General features: G+C 46.3%; 1 protein-coding gene across 5 annotated transcripts in view; it reads right to left on the reverse strand.

Moving 5' to 3' along the window:
* TSPAN18 (tetraspanin 18) overlaps window positions 1-22,124 on the reverse strand; it is a 295,772-nt gene that overhangs the window by 42,610 nt on the left and 231,038 nt on the right. The window lies entirely within an intron of this gene.

The raw sequence follows: 22,124 nt of genomic DNA on the forward strand, positions 1-22,124 counted from the left end.
GATCCAATCAGAAGCAAGTGTTTTATAAATTGACCAGTTTAGATATAAGGCATTCTGGAGGGTACGGAATTAAAGAACCCGGTTAAAAGCAACTGAAATTCTCTTGCCCTTACGGTAGGAGGGCGTGTGGTGGGCACCAGACCAATATAACCAAAGGCTGGCCCGCAAGAACCAATTGTTGCAAGCATCAGAAGAGCAAAAAGCTGGGACCAGATTGATACTGGGGCAATCAGGATGAAACATAGAGCCAAACATGGGGGAACCTAGACTATGGGGCATATTTACAAGAACGTGGCGCAGCAGTCCCGATGCGTCACTTTTCTTGCGTCGCCCCTGCCCCAGCTAACGACACCATGATTGCACCATATTTACAATACAGCACACCTTGGTGGTCGTTACGACAACAGAGTCAACGTTTTTGACGCTATTGTGGCGCTGCTCTGAGCAGGCGTTAAAAATGACGGAAAACATGGTGCAGTGAAATGTTATAAGTTTTACTGCCCCATTGTTTCGGACTTCCCCATGTGGGAATGCCTCCTTGCATGCATTATGCCTGGTGCAGGCATAATGTGGTACCAGGGCTTAAAAAGTGGCACAATGCAAGCATTGCGATACTTTGTAAATACGGCGCAGGAGAAAGGCCTCCTCAATGCTGCCTTAGTGTAAAATAAAAATTGCGCCAGGGCGGCACAAGGTGGCGCTAGGGGCTTGTAAATATGCCCCTACGTGTTTTACACTAGGGAAGTGCGTGCCGCGGTCAGGGTTATTGTGTCAAAGTTCTTCAATAAACCACCTTCAAACTACTTGTGATGGAAAAAGGAACTTTGAAAGCTGCTGTGATCAAGAACTGACTCATAAAAACTCAGCTGTTAGCAGCTATAATGCGAAGTCCAGAAAAAAAAACATGCGGGGTGTAGGTAAAATTCGAGCTAAACACAAAATGGTTATGGAGAAGAAAAAAAAGAATAGTGGACATGAATAAGATTAGGAACCATTAAAGGCAGTAGAGAAGACAAATAAAAAAAGGAATTTGGGGGGAATTAACATTTTAGATGATTCAAAAGATATTTATATCACATTGTTTTTCTCTAAATTACCTTCAACAAAGTTGATGAAGGGTATGCAAGTAGTGTGTGTCATCTCCAAATGACTTACAACAAGGTTGATGAAGGGAACTGTGGGAAGGGCTACAAGGTATGAATATACCTTTTTGAGTGTACGATGGGGCGAACACGGGAAAGGCACCAACTCTTTCCCTATAAGAAAGGGGATCCACCAAGGGTCTATACCGGTGTTGCTGTTTGGTAATGTGATGGTAGATAATTTATTCGGGCAGGTGAGGAATCTACTAGAATGTCTATAAAGAATAAAAGTAGCTTCCTATTTAGAGATTATGTCAAATTTTGCTATACAAAGTGTTTTGAAGCTGGAAGGGTCTTATGATTAACCTGCATAAACTGAGGTGACGTGTACTACCCATGAGAGCCAATACCACGGTCTTCAAATCTTGGTGGAGAAGAACTGTAGAGGGTCAGTTTCTTTAATTCTTTTGGCATCTGTGCTTCTAATAAGATGTCTAATGTACTAATACTTAAAAGGTGCCATGGGTCAATCCTCGGTTGTAAGAAGATAATATCGGGGTGGACTTGTAGCAGGTACACTGGAGATGGGGCGTGCCGGGCCCTTCCTCTATGTTGTAGGGGACAGAGGTGAGAGTTCAGGTGAACTACCACATCCCAGCAGTCATGGAACATTAAACCTTACAAACACAACTCCTCAGCTTCCATTTTTCTGGAGATGAGTCGAAATTCAATCATCACACACCCTGTTCGATTTGGTGCTCCTCATCTACAGGAGGCCATCGTGGATATTTTGGGGCATCCTGGTTACGCCAGCTTTCCATACATTAAAACATGTTGCAAAGCTTTCCATACATTAAAAACATGTTGCAAATGATTAGCCTTCCACTATCCTTGCAAAATACAATGTCCCTCCCAAAAGATGTGAACATGGTTCTACCAGGAAAATGGGACCACGTTTGGAAGGATAAATTAAATGCCTCCCTGATCTAATACCCAATGCACGTGAAGTTGAAAGATGGATTTGAGGGTTATGGCAACGTCATCCAACCACATCGGATCAGGCCTTATAAGGTACATTTAGATTTGACATCGTGTGAATTACGATATCCACATGCAGAAGAAGTTGACGGGATGGATAAAAATCCGACATCTGCCCCCATCGAAGAGTCACAGACTTTAATGGGTTACGCCGTTTCTCTCTGTCAGGTTAGAGACTTTAGGGGTGCACTGTCCCCCAACTGATGATATAAGTTCAGTGCAAGACTGAGCGGCCCTGACACTGGAAGATGGTTTCATTGATACTGAAATACAAATACCGTTCTATTACCAAAAAGGAAGTATATATAAGGGAAAAAGATTTTAGTCCGTTACTTTTCGTTTTTATTATTGTTTTGTATTTTAAACATATATTTTCCCAAGTAATATTTTTATGGATCTGGTTGGTCAAAATAAAACATATGTTGTGTTACACAATTGTTTGCCTTTCTTTCAGGGGTTGTGGCTTCACAGTTCACCTCTTCCAAACTTACGAAATGTGCTTTCACTCAGTCACATGCCCAGCACAGCCATACACACATTTACATACATGTTGCTTTACATCAACACGTGTCTTTTGCCTTCAAAAGATGTTTCAGAGTTCTCGCACTGGGAGAGAAAGGTGAATTTGTGTTCAGCAAAGGACGCTAAATTTGTAGGTATTTATCTGTACACACCAAAAATATATAATCATTTCAATCAGTCTGAATCCAGGAGAAAATTGTACATCCCTACAAAGAGGCCCACTTGAGGTCTGACAGTGCATCAATTCATCTTTCTGTTGGGAATAAAGTATCCGCTCTTTAGGTGTCATCAAGCTCGAGGACACAATTACTCAGAATAAAAGAACCCTTCGGGTCCCACTGACAGAATTACACCACACTGTGGAATAACACAGGGCCCTAAGGCCTTCCTGCGGAAGTAAAGCAACCTCTTCAGGCTTCACCCGCAAGAGCACATCATTTCACTAATAACAAAACATCGATTCCAGGTCTCCCTGCAGAGTGACCGCATATTGACAGAATTAAATAATCCTTCGGAGCTCACGTGCCAGAGGGAAAAATACCATTCAGATGAAAACAACTTCAGATGTCAGCTTTAAGGGGACATCAGGACCTTCAATATTAAGAAATTGCTTCAGCTGTAAGACACTAATCTATAACTCAGAACAAAACAAACCGGGGGGAGGATCCTGTAGGCGTGAAAGGGATATCCTATGGGTCAAAACAAAATCTTCAGGCGTAATGTTTATAAGGACATCCTGTCATTCAGAATAAAACAAGCCTTCAGGGTTCACAGGCTAAAGGGCGTTTGGGAAAAGTCTTTCAGTCTTTCAGTTCCCTCCTTCAGGACCTCACGTTCCACTTCGACGTCATAACTGACCCTAACTCCGCCAACCTCCTCGACAGCCTAAACAACATCGGCCTCACGTACATGACCCCACGCACATCACAGGACACAAGCTCAACCCCATATTCACCTTCAGGGACCGCATCAAATACCGCCACACCATCAAACTCTCATGGACCGATTACTCAATCGTCCACTTCATTATCATGACTCCCATGCCCCTCCCCCCGACGCAACCCAACGACGTCCGCCACAGCTGAACAAGGCCTCAGAGACCGAATGGAACAACACCCTCAACCTACCCAAACATCACATCAACGTGAACCAGGACGTCAGAAGTTTCAACACCAGGATCACTGACTGTGCTGACATTGTCGCTCCCATCAAGAACAAGAAACACAGAAGATCCACCAAGCAAGCCAGATAGTACACCAAAGACCTTAGGACACCCAAGCGCGACTACAAGCACCTGGGGAGAAGGTAGAGCACCAACAAAGACCCAGCCGACGGAACCGCCTACAAATCAGCACTCAACCTATATCGCCACCAGCTGTGTGAAACGAAAATAAAAGCCCTGGCATCACGCATCAAAGCTAACCCCAACAACAGGAAGGAGCTCTTCTGCAAAGTCAGCGAATTCAACAATCCTGCAATGGTGACAAGCAACGTCTCTCCCTCTCATGACCTATGCGACAGCATCGCAGATTTCTTCCACGACAAAATCACCGATACCTAGAGAAACTTCAACCCCTAACTCAGGCCTGAAGACTTTTTTCAACGGCCATACCTTCACACACTTGACCATCCAAGGCCAACCACCTAGAACCACCTCACCACTCAGGACACTATCGCCATCTTGAAATCCATCCACTCAGAGGCCCAATGCACCCACCACATCTTCAACCTCAGAGCATCAACGATCAGCCTCGAACTTCCCACCTTACTCAACACCTCACTGGATATTGCCACCTTTGCAGAAGACTGGAGGTATGCAGAAATGAAACCGCTGCTGAAGAAACCTTCAGCGAACCCCAAATAACTGGATCACTCACTGACTACAGACCCATCTCCCTGCTCCCCATCTACCTGGAACACAATCACCTCCTGGATGACACCCAATCCGGGTTCTGCAGCCACCACAGTACCAAGACAGCCCTGATCGTGGCCACAGACTACATCCGGGTCCTCCTCGACAAAGAAGAGACAGCTGCCCTTATCTTCCTCAATCTCTCATCGCCCTTTGACACAGTCTTCCACCACAAACTCATCACCAGGCTTCACAACATAGGCATCCCAGGAGCTGCCCTCAGATGGATGTTCACCTTCCACCCCTGAACCCAAACCAATCATCTGTAGAGTCCCTCAAGGGTCACCACTCAGCCCCACCCTCCTCAACATCTACATGTCCCCCCCTTGCCAACATAGTCAGATCCCATGGGCTAAACATTATATCCTACACTGTCGACACGCAACTCATCCTCTCCCTCTTTGAAAACTCCACTGCCCCAAGAACCAACTTTCAACAACGCATGACCAGCATCACCAGGTGTATGAGGAATAAATGCCTCAAGTTCAACACAGACAAGACAGAAGTCTTGATCTTTGGCAGCGACAATTCCCCCTTGGGATGCCTCCTGGTGGCCCACAGAACTGGTGCCCACTCCAACCCTGGCTGAGCATGCCAGGAATCTCTGTATCATCATGGAGAGCAAACTCACCATTTGTCCCACGGCAATGCAGGGTTATCCTGCTGCTTCTTCATCCTTCGTAGGATTTTCAAATGGCTTCCTCAAAACGTGACACGCATCATCACCCAAGCCCTCATTACCAGTCGACCGGACTATGGAAACACCCTTTACATGAGAATCGAGACCTACCTAGTTCAAAGGCTACAGACCATCTGGCACACTGCAGCAAGACTCATCCTGGATCTCCCTCGTCACACTCACATCAACCCGTCTCAAAAAACTCCACTAGCTCCCGTTCAGAAGATATGCCACTTCAAGATCCTCACCCCCGTTCAAGACCCTTCATGACTCCAGACCCACCTACATCAACTACCGCCTGAGATTCTACAAACCCTTTAGACACCTCTGCTTCGCCTCCCTCGCATAGGTCAATGCCCTCCACATCCCGCACACAACACAGCAGAGCAGGAGAACGGTCCTTCTCCTACCTCACAGCCAAAGCCTGGAACAGCCTCTCCGCACCTTGGGACCTCCCCTGCAGGAGTTCTGTAGGACGCTGAAAACCTGGCTCTTCGACTACGACCCTGCCAGCAGCTGGATACCCTCATGGGTGACAAGTCACTCTCTGCAAGTCGAATGATTGATTGATTTATGAGGACATTAAGGCCCTCATTACAACCTTGGCGGGCGGCAAAGGCCACCCGCCAAGCGGCCGCCTATGCAGCCGCAAACCCGCCAGCTGCATTTCAACATCCCCGCTGGGCTGGCCCAGCGGGGATGTCGGCTGTAACATTGCAGCCGGCTCCTAATGGAGCCGGCGGTGTTGCGGTTGTGTGACGGGTGCAGCTGCACCCGTCGCGATTTTCACTGTCTGCTGTGCATTGCTATGCATTTCAAGTGCATGGGCAGTGCAGGGACCCCCAGGGGCCCCGCGACTCCCCTTCCCGCCAGCCTTTCCATGGCGGTCTCTACCACAATGGACAGACTGGCTGGAAGAGGAGTCATAATCCCCAGGGCAGCGCTGCAAGCAGCTCTGCCCTGGTGGATTATAACCGCCGGGACAACGATGGCGGAAAACCGCTGGTCCCGGCGGTGTGACCGCGGCAGTCAAAATATGGAGAATTGTACTGCCAGCCTGTTGGCGGTACGATCTCCAATTCAACCCTGGCGGTCTTTGACCGCCAGGATTGTAATGAGGGCCTAAGTCTCTTGAATGATCCAACCCTTCTTGGTTCCCCTCTGTCAGGACAGCGCATCTCTCCAAAGGATGCACCCCTTTCAAGTCCCACCTTCATAAGAGCATCTCTAGGAATGATACACCCCTTTCAGCCCCCCATTCATATGTGCATCTCTAGCAATGATGCACTTCTGTCAGGCCCTGATGCACCCCTTTCGAGCCCCCGCCTTTATATAGGCATCTCGAGGAATGATGCACCCCTTTCAAGCCCCCAGTATTCATATGTGCATCTCTAGGAATGATGCCCCCCTTCCAGGCCCCCGCCTTCATATGTGCATCTCTAGCAATGATGCACCCCTTTCAGGACCCCCCCTTCATATGTGCATCTCTAGGAATGATGCACCCCTTTCAGCTCCCCCTCCCCGCTTCATATGTGCATCTCTACCAATGATGCACCCCTTTTAGGACCTCCTCTTCATATGTGCATCTCTAGCAATGATGCACCCTTTTCAAGTCCCCAGCATTCATTTGTGCATCTCTAACAATGATGCACCCCTTTTAGCCCCCGCCTTAATTTGTGCATCTCTAGCACTGATGCACACCTTTCAGGTCCACCTTTATGAGGACATCATATCGCAGAATGATGAACCCCTTCGAGGTTTAACAGAAAGGGGAAATTACATTTCTGACAGCATACACTTTTCTAGCAGTGCTCGACAGCATAAAAGTGCTCATTTACTGCGACAACACCAGCAAACTGTACGCTCCCTCCAACCCCCACCTCCAGACCCAAAGATATGACAACCGTTGAAAGATTATTTACTTACCCAAGATGGCCCGCTCTCTGGGATACAGCAACTGTGACTTATTCTGATTTTCAGCTTCTTCTGCCTGATCCATAACATTCTCATTGGCCCATGTACACAGTATGATGCATGAGCTTCCCTACTTTATGCTAGAATGTCCAATGTTGCACTGATCTTGATTTATATCATTGTGTACTGACACATTGTAACACGCTATTGCAGCCTCTACTTCCCTCCGTTTGGGGGGATATTGATATGTTTCTGTATGGTATGAAGAAAATCAATAAATTCATTTTTTTTAAAGTGCATTCTATTGTTCTCATGAAGGGCACATGAGACATGAAAATGACTTCACAATGCAAACACTCACTCCTTGAACTGTAGCACGAGACACTGTGGAGCAGAGCATAGGGAAGGAGACAACTATTCTGACCCTCACCAACAGAAAGATCTCCTATGTCTCAGAAGAGGCATTCAGAGCCTCCCTCCGCACATCATGCAGTGCCAAACCCAGTGGTCCTTCCTGAAAGAGGCCATCGCATCTCTAGATTGGCTCCAGCCATCTCCGGCAGGAGCAAAGTGCTTGGCATCCATTGGAGGAGATGTGCATTCCTGTCTTTGTCTCTCGAGTCCTCTCACATCACTAGGACGAGACAACCACTTCAACCTTAGCCGACGGGTAACATGGATGTATAGCACAAACTTAGCTTTGTACTATAGTAGGTGGGATACCGAGTGAGCCCAAGGATGACCAGTCATATCATTTAGAAGACACAGCCACTCTAGGCCTTCCAGGCAGGAGGCATCTTGAGATGATGGAACAACTTCAGCCCTCTCTGATATAAACAGAAGTCCTTCAGAGTCCTCACTCGTGTGATACTCAGCATTGCCAGGAGGAGATCAGTCTAGTATTAGCCAGCTGTGGGCCACCATATTAGACAGAATCACAAACTCTTGCTGTGACAAGTCTCTATGTGGCTAGAAGACCCCAGCTCCAGCAACGACCTTTAAATGTAGACCACATCGCAGAGGAGAGAGATGAGACCTCACGTACAGACAGTGGAAATTTGTTTATGGACAATGGGCAATCAAGGGCCTTCTCTACTAAGACTCTTTTGCAGTTAAAAACATTGTGATACACAAACTCTGTGACTCGAAAAAGGCAAGTTGCAATCTGCAAAGGACAGATTGAGACAGAAATTGGTGTCTGAATCACACAATACTTTTTGCAACTGATTGGGAACTGGACACAGGAGATGGAGTGGGAGAAGTGTATCCCTCCTCCTGAGTCACAATGATATGACTGGTTTGCGACCACATTACAAGTCAAAGTAAGTGGTAGCCATTCTGAAAGCGGAAGCTTCCATTTGTAAATGCCAGCTGTATCCTACCCCCAAGGTCATTCGGAAAGCAGGCCTGGAGCACTTTAAAACAAGCATTTGCAATGCAATGGGTCTCGCATTTGCTCGAATTAGAGCTATTAGCTTCTAGCCACATAAATTGAAAGAAAAAAACAAGCGCGATTGCGCTATGTAAAACCCAGCGCGATCGCGCTGAAATTGAAAAGCCCAAAAAAACGAGCGTGATCGCGCTATGTAAAACCCAGTGCGATCGGCCTGTGTGGAAAATAAAAAGATAAAGTAGTGCAGAAACGAGTCTGAAAACATGGAGCCTTGTATGTTTTCAGTAGTTGACCGGTGCGCTCAAGGAGGGCAAAACACCAGAAAAGGCATGACGTATGCATGCCTTTCACTAATTAAATCAGGCGGATTTTAAAAGGCAATCCCACGAACCAATGAAAATGACAGGCGTGACATAGGCGTGGTTAAAAGCCCAAAGAAAGATTACAACAGTAACGGGGCGCTTGTGCGCTCTACCCTAAAAACAGCAATGTGAGAGAGCCCACTGGCTCTCACAGGCTTCCATCCATGAATTCCCAGCCAGTCTCAGGAAGTCACAAAATGAATCCTGCCTCATATATATTACTGAGGTAAGTGTTTTGTCACTTCCTGCAAATGGTAGGTTTACAACACCGTTAATCAGCACTTCTGTCACAAAACAAATCTCTGTTGAAGTCGCAAACAATCAGTGTGCAAAAGTCACCAACTGCTTTGTGGCAAAACCTTAGTATCTCGGACCCCAGATCAGGGACGTCTTAAGGATTTGGGGGGCCCTGGACTAAGAATATTTTGGGGGCCCTTGTTTGGAACATTACTGAGTTTATGATCCAATCCAAGCTCTTTCATGTCCTCTTTGGCAGAGTCCTGACACTGCACAGGCACACTCGTTCAAATTAGGGTTAGTGATGTGTGTTTTCAATATTGTAACACCGCAGCTGCTCATTAATTTTATTACAAATAATCTCTTTGACACCCTCCCATTTCTGCTTTGTGAGGTCCTGTTTTGATCTAAAATAAAGCTGCATGCAACATAAAAACATTTGTCTGCAAAATGTCTGTAATAGGCTCCCACACATCACCCACATTAAAAATAAAACAAAGGAAAACGGTGTTTAAAACAATCAGTTTAAGAACTATTCAAGGTTCATGAGGGCAATACTCTCTGCAGAACAGAGCTGGATCTATCAGGGGGCCCCCTAAGAGCCAGGGGCCTTGGCAGCCCACTTTGCCAATGCCTTGAAACGTCTCTGACTCAAATCACTTGGGCCCATATGTACTAACACACTTTCCCATAGGCACAGAATGGATAAAACCCTTTGGTACATCTGGCCCTTGGTTTGCTTTATATCACGCAACAACCTCACAAGCAGTACCGACTTGGAACATGCTTCATATGCTGAAAAAAGCAGAACACACTGACTTTTCTGGGCGCTCTGCCCTTTTCCGTTATAAGAGATTGTTAACTGATGGCTTTATTGGAGACAGGCTTCTTATGCTTCAAGAGCATCAGCTGTGTTTACTGGCCCTGAGAATGGTGATTCACCTTTGCAGGGCTCTGCACAAGTCCTCACTTCAGCCCACACTGGTGCTCCTCTCTTCAGTGACCATAGAAACCACGCTCGGCCAGCATCCATGCCCAGGTCTAGCCCAACAGCATTGGAGACTGTGGATTAATCAGGTGGACAAGGGAACCTTGCGCTCTCCTTCTACAGGCACAGAGAGCCATCATTGATATAGCATGTAAACAGCGGAAACTGTGTGTCCCTCACAGCAAAGTTAAAGGGGTCCATGGTGGACCTTCACCCTACAGGTGCTTCACCATTCATGCAATAGGGTAATGGCTGCATTTTGTACACAAAACTCTGTGGCCATTAGTGCAAAGTTCTAGGGGTGGGGTTTGGACTTTTTAAGCAGTTTGATGAGAAAGGAATGGGGTCAGGGCTGCCCTTTGTGCGCACACAGCTCTGTGTCCGGTAGAGCACAGGTGAAAGGGCTGGAGTGTGATCTTTTAAGGACTCTTACAAGAAAGAAATGGTGTAGGAGGCTGGCCTGGCTTGTAGTGGGTACCAAGGGGTACTTACACTTTGTACCAGGTCCAGTTATCCCTTATTAGTGTAGAAGAGGTGTCTAGCAGCTTAGGCTGATAGAAAAGGTAGCTTAGCAGAGCAGCTTAGGCTGAACTAGGAGACATGCAAAGCTCCTACTATACCACTGGTGTCATATGCACAATATCATAAGAAAACACAATACACAGATATACTCAAAATAAAGGTACTTTATTTTTATGACAATATGCCAAAAGTATCTCAGTGAGTACCCCAAGTATGAGGATAGCAAATATACACAAGATATATGTGCACAATACCAAAAATATGCAGTAATAGCAATAGAAAGCAATGCAAGCAATGTACAGTCACAATAGATTGCAATGAGAGCACATAGGTATAGGGGCAACACAAACCATATACTCCAAAAGTGGAATGCGAATAACGTATGGACCCCAAACCTATGTGAGCTTGTAGTGGGTCGCTGGGACTGTAAGAAAACAGTGAGGGTTAGAAAAATAGCCCACCCCAAGACCCTGAAAAGTAGGTGTAAAGTGCACCTATATTCCCCAGAGAGCACAGAAGTCGTGATAGGGGAATTCTGCAAGGAAGACCAACACCAGCAATGCAACAACAATGGATTTCCAGACGAGAGTACCTGTGGAACAAGGGGACCAAGTCCAAGAGTCACACTCAAGTCGTGAGTGGGCAGATGCCCAAGAAATGCCAGCTGAGGGTGCAAAGGAGCTGCCACCGGATGGTAGAAGCTGTGGATTCTGCAAGAACGAAGAGGATTAGGAACTTCCCCTTTGGAGGATGGATGTCCCACGTCGTGAAGAAGCTTGCAGAGGTGTTTCCACGCAGAAAGACCGCAAACAAGCCTTGCTAGCTGCAAGGGTCGCGGTTAGGGTTTTTGGATGCTGCTGTGGCCCAGGAGGGACCAGGATGTCGCCACTTGCGTGAGGAGACAGAGGGGGATGGGGGGGTCCAGCAAGACAAGGAGCCCTCTCAGAAGCAGGCAGCACCCACAGAAGTGCCAGAACAGGCACCACGAAGAGGAGTGAACCGGAGCTCACCCAAAGTCACAAAAGGAGATCCCACGACGCCGGAGGACAACTCAGGAGGTTGTGCACTGCAGATTAGAGTGTCGGGGACCCAGGCTTGGCTGTGCACAAAGGAAATCCTGGAAGAGTGCACAGGAGCCGGAGCAGCTGCAAATCATGCAGTACCCAGCAATGCAGTCTAGCGTGGGGAGGCAAGGACTTACCTCCACCAAACTTGGACTGAAGAGTCACTGGACTGTGGGAGTCACTTGGACAGAGTTGCTGAGTTCCAGGGACCACGCTCGTCGTGCTGAGAGGGGACCCAGAGGACCAGTGATGCAGTCTTTTGTTGCCTGCGGTTGCAGGGGGAAGATTCCGTCGACCCACAGGAGATTTCTTCGGAGCTTCTAGTGCAGAGAGGAGGCAGACTACCCCCACAGCATGCACCACCAGGAAAACAGTCGAGAAGGCGGCAGAATCAGCGATACAAGGTTGCAGTAGTCGTCTTAGCTACTTTGTTGCAGTTTTGCAGGAGTCCTGAGCAGTCAGCGGTCGATTCCGTGGCAGAAGGTGAAGAGAGAGATGCTGAGGAACTCTGATGAGCTCTTGCATTCGTTATCTAAAGAATTCCCCAAAGCAGAGACCCTAAATAGCCAGAAAAGGAGGTTTGGCTATTTAGGAAGGAGGATAGGCTAGCAACACAGGTAAGAGCCTATCAGGAGGAGTCTCTGACGTCACCTGCTGGCCCTGGCCACTCAGAGCAGTCCAGTGTGCCAGCAGCACCTCTGTTTCCAAGATGGCAGAGGTCTGGAGCACACTGGAGGAGCTCTGGGCACCTCCCAGGGGAGGTGCAGGTCAAGGGAGTGGTCACTCCCCTTTCCTTTGTCCAGTTTTACGCCAGAGCAGGGCTGGGGGATCCCTGAACCGGTGTAGACTGGCTTATGCAGAGATGGGCACCATCTGTGCCCATCAAAGCATTTCCAGAGGCTGGGGGAGGCTACTCCTCCCCAGCCCTGACACCTTTTTCCAAAGGGAGAGGGTGTAACACCCTCTCTCTGAGGAAGTCCTTTGTTCTGCCTTCCTGCGCCAAGCCTGGCTGGACCCCAGGAGGGCAGAAACCTGTCTGAGGGGTTGGCAGCAGCTGCAGTGAAACCCCAGGAAAGGCAGTTTGGCAGTACCCGGGTCTGTTCTAGAGACCCGGGGGATCATGGAATTGTCTCCCCAATGCCAGGATGGCATTGGAGTGGCAATTCCATGATCTTAGACATGTTACATGGCCATGTTCGGAGTTACCATTGTGACGTTATACATAGGTAGTGACCTATGTATAGTGCACGCGTGTAATGGTGTCCCCGCACTCACAAAGTCCGGGGAATTTGCCCTGAACAATGTGGGGGCACCTTGGCTAGTGCCAGGGTGCCCACACACTATGTAACTTAGCACCCAACCTTTACCAGGTAAAGGTTAGACATATAGGTGACTTATAAGTTACTTAAGTGCAGTGGTAAATGGCTGTGAAATAACGTGGACGTTATTTCACTCAGGCTGCAGTGGCAGGCCTGCGTAAGAATTGTCAGAGCTCCCTATGGGTGGCAAAAGAAATTCTGCAGCCCATAGAGATCTCCTGGAACCCCAATACCCTGGGTACCTCAGTACCATATACTAGGGAATTATAAGGGTGTTCCAGTATGCCAATGTGAATTGGTAAAATTGGTCACTAGCCTGTTAGTGACAATTTGTAAAGAGAGAGCATAACCACTGAGGTTCTGGTTAGCAGAGCCTCAGTGAGACAGTTAGGCATCACACAGGGAACACATACATATAGGCCACAAACTTATGAGCACTGGGGTCCTGACTAGCAGGGTCCCAGTGACACATAACAAACATACTGAAAACATAGGGTTTTCACTATGAGCACTGGGCCCTGGCTAGCAGGATCCCAGTGAGACAGTGAAAACACCCTGACATACACTCACAAACAGGCCAAAAGTGGGGGTAATAAGGCTAGAAAGAGGCTACTTTCTCACAAATGGGCATTGCATCAAACGCACAAAAACAGACGGGGGAATTCATACAAATAGTCTAAACTACTAGCAATTGCTCAAGGTAGCTGTGCCACTCTAGATAGAGACCTGCCCCATGCACACCACCTACCCCTCATGGGAAAAGTCCACCTCAAAATGCCAGGTAAGCCTCCCTAAGTAATGGAGCACAAGCAACCTCAGCTCGGATCCTGTGGCACAACGCGAAGCGACCCATGTCTGGGCATACCCCTGGCCACTTGTGGTATTACATCCAACCAGTGTTCAGTGTTTAATTTGAGCTAGTAGTTTCTGGTACTCCGTACCAACACTTAATTCTCAACACCAGCACTTATAACAGACTGCCACATGGTGGCACTGTTTGTCTAATTTAGAGATAAGCACAATATCAGTTGTTTATTATTTCAATATACATTAAAATGACTAATACCTCTTACCCAAGGCACTCCTATAGATTCATGAGCCTTGAATAACCTCACCTGTCGCACTTGCAGGAGTGTGATGGTTAGTAGTTGTGTTGGTGTGTCACTGGCAGAGCTGGCAACAGGCTGGTGATGGAGGCTGATGTGGCCTCCTGACGAGGACCCTGACGCTTATTTATTTTTACGAATTAAGCACTTCATCAAACGCACAAAAAGTGATGACAGGAATGCTTGAAATTGCCAACACACTGGGAATGGCTCTCAGAAGCATTCCAACTTGTCGTTTTTTGCTCATATTGAACTCTGCAGCATGACTCTTTACATCCTAAATTTCCAGCATTAAAAAGGAAGCCACCAACGCATAAGTATTATGCAGCAAAATAAATGTATTAACTGGTGTAAAAACAATAGTAGTGTGCGCTAAATGATGCGTAAGGTAAAACTGATTCAATACTTTATGAATATATTGAACGGCGAGCTTTCTTAGGCATCACCACAGACACCCCTGCCTGCTGCTGCAGTGCACACAAAGGCCAAGCGCCTCCTTGTGCCACATTAACGTAATTTTTTATGACGCTAATGTGGCTCAACGAGGCCAAATTTGCTGCGCCAGATTTACAAAGTGGAGCAGTGCATTATTCTCAATGCACTCCATTATTCTTAATGGGCCCCTATGTACTTTGCAGGATTAGCGCCGATTTTTTTTTGCTAATCCTGCAATGTACTACAATAGCGTCAAAAATGATGACGCTACTGTCCCTAACCTGTGCCATGGTGCACCTTATGTTTAATACGGCGCACATATGGTGGCACTGGGGGGCGCCAAGGGGCACAAGAAAAGTGGCGCTGCATTATATGTAGCACCACTTTCCTTAAATCTGGGCCAAATTCTTTTATCATCTAACTCCATAAAATCCGTCTGGAGGGAGGCAAGAGGGTGTAACCTCAATGCACAGACCCATACATCCCAACACAGCCGATTCACGCTTTGTAAAGCCATTTTTTCTTTTTTAAAGTAGCCTTCTCCCTTCTGAAATTGTCCCCAGTTCAGTACAACTCAATGGGGAAAATATATCCCCCTTTTCTTTGTTATTAAGTGTCCCTCTTTCTGCTTTTAAAAAGTTGGCATGCACGCAGACCCTACTCCAAGGCAGACCATAAACACTGGATTGCCCCAGTGCTTCCTATGCAGCGGTGTGATGGCGCACCATAAACACTGGATTGCCCCAGTGCTTCCTATGCAGCGGTGTGATGGCGCACCATAAACACTGGATTGCCCCAGTGCTTCCTATGCAGCGGTGTGATGGCGCACCATAAACACTGGATTGCCATCAGTGCTTCCCATGCAGCGGTGTGATGGCGCACCATAAACACTGGATTGCCCCAGTGCTTCCTATGCAGCGGTGTGATGGCGCACCATAAACACTGGATTGCCCCAGTGCTTCCTATGCAGCGGTGTGATGGCGCACCATAAACACTGGATTGCCATCAGTGCTTCCCATGCAGCGGTGTGATGGCGCACCATAAACACTGGATTGCCCCAGTGCTTCCTATGCAGCGGTGTGATGGCGCACCATAAACACTGGATTGCCCCAGTGCTTCCCATGCAGCGGTGTGATGGCGCACCATAAACACTGGATTGCCCCAGTGCTTCCTATGCAGCGGTGTGATGGCGCACCATAAACACTGGATTGCCATCAGTGCTTCCCATGCAGCGGTGTGATGGCGCACCATAAACACTGGATTGCCATCAGTGCTTCCCATGTATGGGGCTTCTCTAGTCGTCGCCCCTTGTCCAGTTCGCCTCTGGGCCCTGATGGCTCAGGCGGAAAAGGCACCATTACGCGCACAGCGTGCGCCACTTACGCGGCCAGTCCCGCCCCAGCGCAGCGGCCGCCTTTACATGTCGACTGAAGGGCGCTTTCACGGCGGCCTGGATGTAATCCCGTCATTATTTGGTTTTTCTGTGCCGAGGAGCTGCCGCCTCCTTGAGACTTCGCCTTCCCTCCTGGGCGTCTTTGTTCAAGGGCACAACTGCCTTCCCCGGCTGAAACGTGCCCAGCGGGAGAGCTTTGCGCACAAATGCGCCAAAGGGCCGCTCTCGCCTAAGTGCCCTTTTCAAGAGGGGCCCCTACTGGCTGAATTCAGTGCCCCCTCGAGACGAGGGAAGCGAAGGTTAAGAGCGACGTTTTTTACCCTTGAGACGCGCGGAGAGTGTTTCTGAAAGAAGGCCTGGTTGGACACGGGTCCGGCGCCTTTATTCTTTCACAGACGGCCTGGGCGAGTCTACATGGAGTTTCTTGAAACAAGACACGTGTACAGTGACAGCCCCTCACTGCACACGGATACCGACGTCAGGCAGGGAGAAAGTTAACCATTCCTTGCACCAAAACAGCCCTGCACAGTTGTTTCCAAACCTTGGACAATATTTCTGAGTGTACATCTTCCCTGAAATGTAGCCACTCTGGCTGGGTTTTAATAACTAAAGCTGCTTTAAACACAAGGCAGAGCTGGGGTAGCTTGGTGGGTGAATGCATCAGCTGCTATGATGACTTCGACAGACCGAACAGCTCGTAGTCACTACATACAATGGGGTCGTCAATCCTGCATCGAGTGCTCGACATGGGCTTACAAGATCGGGTGCAAATCCTGGCCAATGCAGAGGGAGTCCTTGCAATATGTGCCCGGTACAACCTGCCGCAAATTACATTCTAGCTCACCCCATCTCACCTTCCCCATCCCTTGCGGGGGGGGGGGGGGGGGGGGGTGGAGCGGGCGTGGGGGGGGGGGCAACACAGAATTTTGGCAAATTGTGCACCGGCTAATACTGCATCCTGGAGTTATGTTAATTAGCAGGTGTTCACTTTGCACCAGTTATTTGCATCTGAATTGTAATCAGGGCTCCCTGATGAGCAATTGTTATGCTTCAGTTGAGGCCTTGGTCCTAAAACATGGGTGAACTTAAGGTCACAACTTCTAATTCCGATGACTCAGGCCTTCTGATGCTCGTTTATTCAGAGTCAGTAAGCAGGGTTTAAGTGGGCCGGGTCCCACTGGGACTCAGACTTGGTGGTATTTAAAAACAGTCATTGACATGAGTCCCTGATATTGATGTCCTTGGCATAAATGGTTAATCATTTTCTGAACAATGAATACAAACAACTATAATATGGTTCCTTTTTCCATGCATGTTTTATCTTGCCTTCCCTAAGAGTGGCAGCTATTTCCAGGATGTTGCGTTCTGTATTTTGATTTGTTGCAGTATGCTGCTGTTGTATAGTGCCTCTTTGGAACTGAGTCACCTCCAGGTGTTTATAAGAGGCCACAATTTAGAGCTCTGGAGTTGAGGCTGACGATCGAGTGCGTTTCTCACCCTACCTGTCAGTGTTCAGAGTCATGCCCATCCAATCCTTGGCCTCTCTGCAGAGCACACAGAGCAATAGTCAGGATTCCTGTTGCAACCATGATTCTGTGCAAATATGACTGAAGGAGGTGTACAGATGTCAAAATATTGAGAAGGCGACATAAAAGAAAATGGAGGGCTGTCGGGTGAGTGGGTGCGTTGTGTGTTTGCGGGGTGGTGAAGTGCAGGTGATGCGGGGAAATGCATTCAGCAGAGAGTGAAATGAGGCTGCTGAAGAGGGAAGAGGTGATGTGTAATACACGCAGATGAATGAGATGAGGTTAAAGGGGTGCACTTGCCTATCCGAGCGAACCGAACAGGAGTGGCTGAGAGGCTGAAGATTCACCGTCCCACAATTTCAGAATTGAAACATTTTCATTATGAATTATTTACAACAAAATCATTGCTGTTGCTCACATCTTAAACAGCTATCGGCCATTGACAAAGCCAACAGCCCTGGCTTTATGTGTATGTCAGTTGTTGTGGTATATATCTGGATGCAACAACAGAAAGCTCAGACGGGAATCAAAATACTTGTCGTCTATCTCAGAAATTCAGTTTAAATGATGTCCTTAATTACATAGAAAAGCCCACCACACACTTTTTTCGTCCCACTTAACGGGAGTTATTTCAGCACTTGCTAGTTACAGCTCTTAGAAATGGCAGAAGTGTTGTATGAAACACTACATAAAAGTATTTTTTATTTGTACCTGTTGGTACTGCCTTACATTCCGTGCTGCTGTATGAAAAAACATGTTATCATTTCACTCTCAGAGTCCCCTTGTTGAGGCTCTGAGCACCTCGCTGTTGTTTCTGGCGCCATAACGTGCGGGGGAGAGGTGAAGGAAAGCTGCAAAAAATTGAAGTTTATTGTGCTGGGCTCATGAAATTCAGACAGTGTCTACTTTGGAGTCCACATAAATTATTTGGAGTTTCCAGATTCAGTCTGATATCTTGGGGGACATTCACAAGGTGAGGAATCTGCAGTTAGAAGTATCTATTAAAAACAGGATAGTGACAAAACGCCACCATATATTCCTAGTGCCTTAAGTATCAATATTTTCTAACAGATGTATATCACAACATGCACTGATATATTACATAATCAGATTTGGATACTGTTTTCGTATTAAAGCGAAGTGTTCATCACCCTTAACATGTATCTACGTTTCATGGTTCCCGCAGGTCTAGATGCCATTTTATGTGAGGTAGTACATCTGCACGTTTCCCGCCTCCCATAGTAAAGTGAGCCTCACTTTCAATGTTGGGAAACAGAAGTGTCATTTTATAAAAAATAATATATACATTAATAATATCTTTAGGTCTTATTTTTCACTTATTTTCAATAACTTCTCACATTCTCTCCCAAGAAGACGCTGCCTCCTGATCATTAGTTTTGTTCAAGTAACAGTTTCTGTCACATGGTTAAGCTCCAAAGACTTGTATTGAGAGAAAGTGTATGCGAACCGCTGACAGTAAGTCTCTGCTCGGCTCAAACGACAAATGTTGCCAGATTATTTGCAGCGCAGCGTGCTATTTTTGCATTAAACTCATGTTAGACTTTCAGGCCTCCAGACGTGTTTTATTTTAATAATAGTTTTCATTGGACCAGTGAAATTGACACTGACCTTTGCTAGTGGCAGTCAAGGAACTCCATAGGCATTCATTCTGCACATTTATGGTGTTCGCAGACATTTAGAAAATTTGCAAGTCTTTGTAGAAATCTCAACTCTTTATCCATGGCTGGACATCAGCAGAGCATCTTCAAACTCTTCTTAGTGCCAGGGATCCTAACATGCCCGTCATAGCATCAATGAGGTAGCAGTTGAACTCAATAGGTGGCTTCAGCAAGTCACCTCTAACCTACAGTTCCCCTTCCAAGGCTAATTTGTCACTAATTTGACTGTATTGCTGCTAAATGTTCTTTCTTTTTGACAAACCCCTCCTTACAATTAGTTGTTGAATCTCATTCTATCTTTCATTCTTCTCTGCAGACTGAGGCCACTCATGTTCCATAAGTGCACTCAATGTACAAGACTCTGCATCCAAGCCACAGCCACATCTGGCTCGTCTTCCCCGGTCATCATCCCAGAGGTCTTTGTCTGGGCGAGCATGTCGCAGAGTCAGCAAAACAGAATGACTGTCTTTTTTTCTAAATATTTTTATTGAACAGTTTGTTGGTCACAAAGAATGCATGTTTGTCACAAGGAAACATGCTCATATATTCCTGCATCAGCCAGTTACAAATCTTGTGCATGCTGCAGGTTCCAGTTAACAAATATTATCTACTGTAAACAATAAAAGTAAACTTCGGTGGAGCATCATGGTTCAATATACACCTTATCAATATCTGTCCTTGATGCTCCTCCCAGCTATGAGAAACAGAAGAACCCTTCCTAGGTCTTTCAAATCATCTCTTCCACTGCACCATGGTAAGAAAAATTAACAACAATTCTGGTGTGCAACAATCAGGAACGGGGTGGGGGAGAGAGCAGCTCTCTTCAGAATGATTGTGCCTTGACTGTGTCTAAACAATGAACACATCTTCTGAGCTGACTGTACAACCCCAGCAAGCACTCTTGAGTCCACCACTTATGTGAATGGTATGTGATCTGTGTTAATCTTGAACTGCATGCCCCATAGAAAGGTATGAAACTTCCTGACTGCCCAGACTATATCAATGTTGGGGACTATTATTGCGGGTCACCCTCAGCTTATGAAATTCAGAAATAATTGTATTTTCATCTCAAAACTGTTCCTAAGCCAACTTGACTCACATCAATAGTGACTGCTGATTCTAAACCCTCAACAGACTAAAAAGTTGGTGCAACTTGAGAAACTTTTAACCTCCTTCAGGTTTTGGCCGCACACAAGATCTACACCTTTCTTTATCAGGCTTTGCTTAGGGTAAACCTTCATGGCATGGACATCAATGAATATGAACTAGAACTCGCATATTTCTCAGGAACTAAATCAATTCGTACTTGTATTAGGTGAAGTTGATTCTATAAAGGCACTCGTGCCCTAAGGTAATTATAACTCGCCCCTTCGCCATGCACAGTTTTTTCTTCAATAATTTTACTGCAGATGTTACAGTGTTATTGTCAATGATGTCAAAGAAGATGTCATGAGTGATGCAATAGCTGGGGTAATTAGCAGAATGTTAGCACTTTATTTGCTCGTTAGAACACTGTTAGCTGCTGATCACCAGGGAGTTAACTGGCAGTCTGCTGCAGGTGTTGAAAGAGCATGTATCAGTCTGCATGTCAGAAGGTTTTAATGAAATAGAAGAGAAAGGTATTCGAGAACTCACTTAACACAGGTCCTAATTTTTCTTTCTACAGCACTAACCATAATTTCTATAACAAAATGACCCCCCTCATTTTGCTCCTTTCTAAATTAAATGTTTTACGTTTTACCAGCTTGATTCACTCAAGGTGGCTTCAGGTGTGCCACTCTTTTGTTGTACGTAAGGCAGTTAGCGCTCTAGTTGTTCTTTCGAGCACTCTAGGAAGCTGCAGTAGAACAAAAGGATATCAACTGACAGGCTTCTCCTGTTGGATATTCATGTTTTACTGAGAATGTCAGACTTCATTCTCATATGGCTGAGAAAGATAGTGTGAGTTTACAGAAAATGTGCTCCCGTTTTAACTTCTGGAGCACATTCCATGACCTTTATGGGAAAATCATGAGAAAACAGTTTTCTCTCAAACATGATTCAGGAAATCCCAACAGAAGGCTTTTACACAGGATCAAACCACCTTAAAACACATCACAGTTTTTAAACAAAGTGGTATCATAAACAAATCCTTTTTGTGACCCTCAAAACATGCCATCACTACAATGCATTTCAATGGGGTGCTTTCATTTATATTAGTCCCAAGATGGCTGCCAACACTTCCTGGATGAAATGCTGACAGTCAATCAGATCCCACCATGAGATCTGTGCTTAGGCTCAGCCAAGATATACAAATGTGGTTTTCTTTAAGTATCTCAAAAACTACTGAACAGATTTAGACCAAATAAGAAAAGGGGTGCTTTATAGACCAAGAGCTATCTTTCAGCCATATTTGGTGTTATTCCATCCAGCGGGTCGGGCTGTAGTCATGTCTAAAATCTTTATGAGAATTAACATGGGAAACACACTTTTTTTTTACCCCCCCTCCCTTTTTCTTGGCCGCCGTTGGATGGATCACCCCAAAAATGTCCATGCACAACAGAACCCTACTTGTCACTATTTTTTTTAGAAAAAATGTTGAAGATTTTTCAAATGGCCCCAAAGATATAGCCAAGTTTTTAAAAAAAGTTTTTCCTATGGAAACAAGGTCCTAACCTAGATCTACACATACTGTATAGCTCCTAACTCTTCCTAGCTTTTACAACAGGGGATATACATTGCAAAACATTCTCTAGTTCTATGACACCTCCCCCACATCATTCTGCCAACATTTCATGGACAGATTTTCTAGTTGAATGTGAACATTTCTGACTTTCTGTTTATCTGGCATTACCTCGTATTTAACTTTATCTCATGTTGGATCTGCTTAAGCGTCCCTATTTCCATTCCAAACACACGTTTATACTAATGTAGGATTGCAGTATGTTCATCGTTGGCTTGTATGGGAAGGGTT

Source organism: Pleurodeles waltl, chromosome 3_1 (assembly GCF_031143425.1).
Source record: "Pleurodeles waltl isolate 20211129_DDA chromosome 3_1, aPleWal1.hap1.20221129, whole genome shotgun sequence".
NCBI classification, from domain to species: domain Eukaryota; kingdom Metazoa; phylum Chordata; class Amphibia; order Caudata; family Salamandridae; genus Pleurodeles; species Pleurodeles waltl.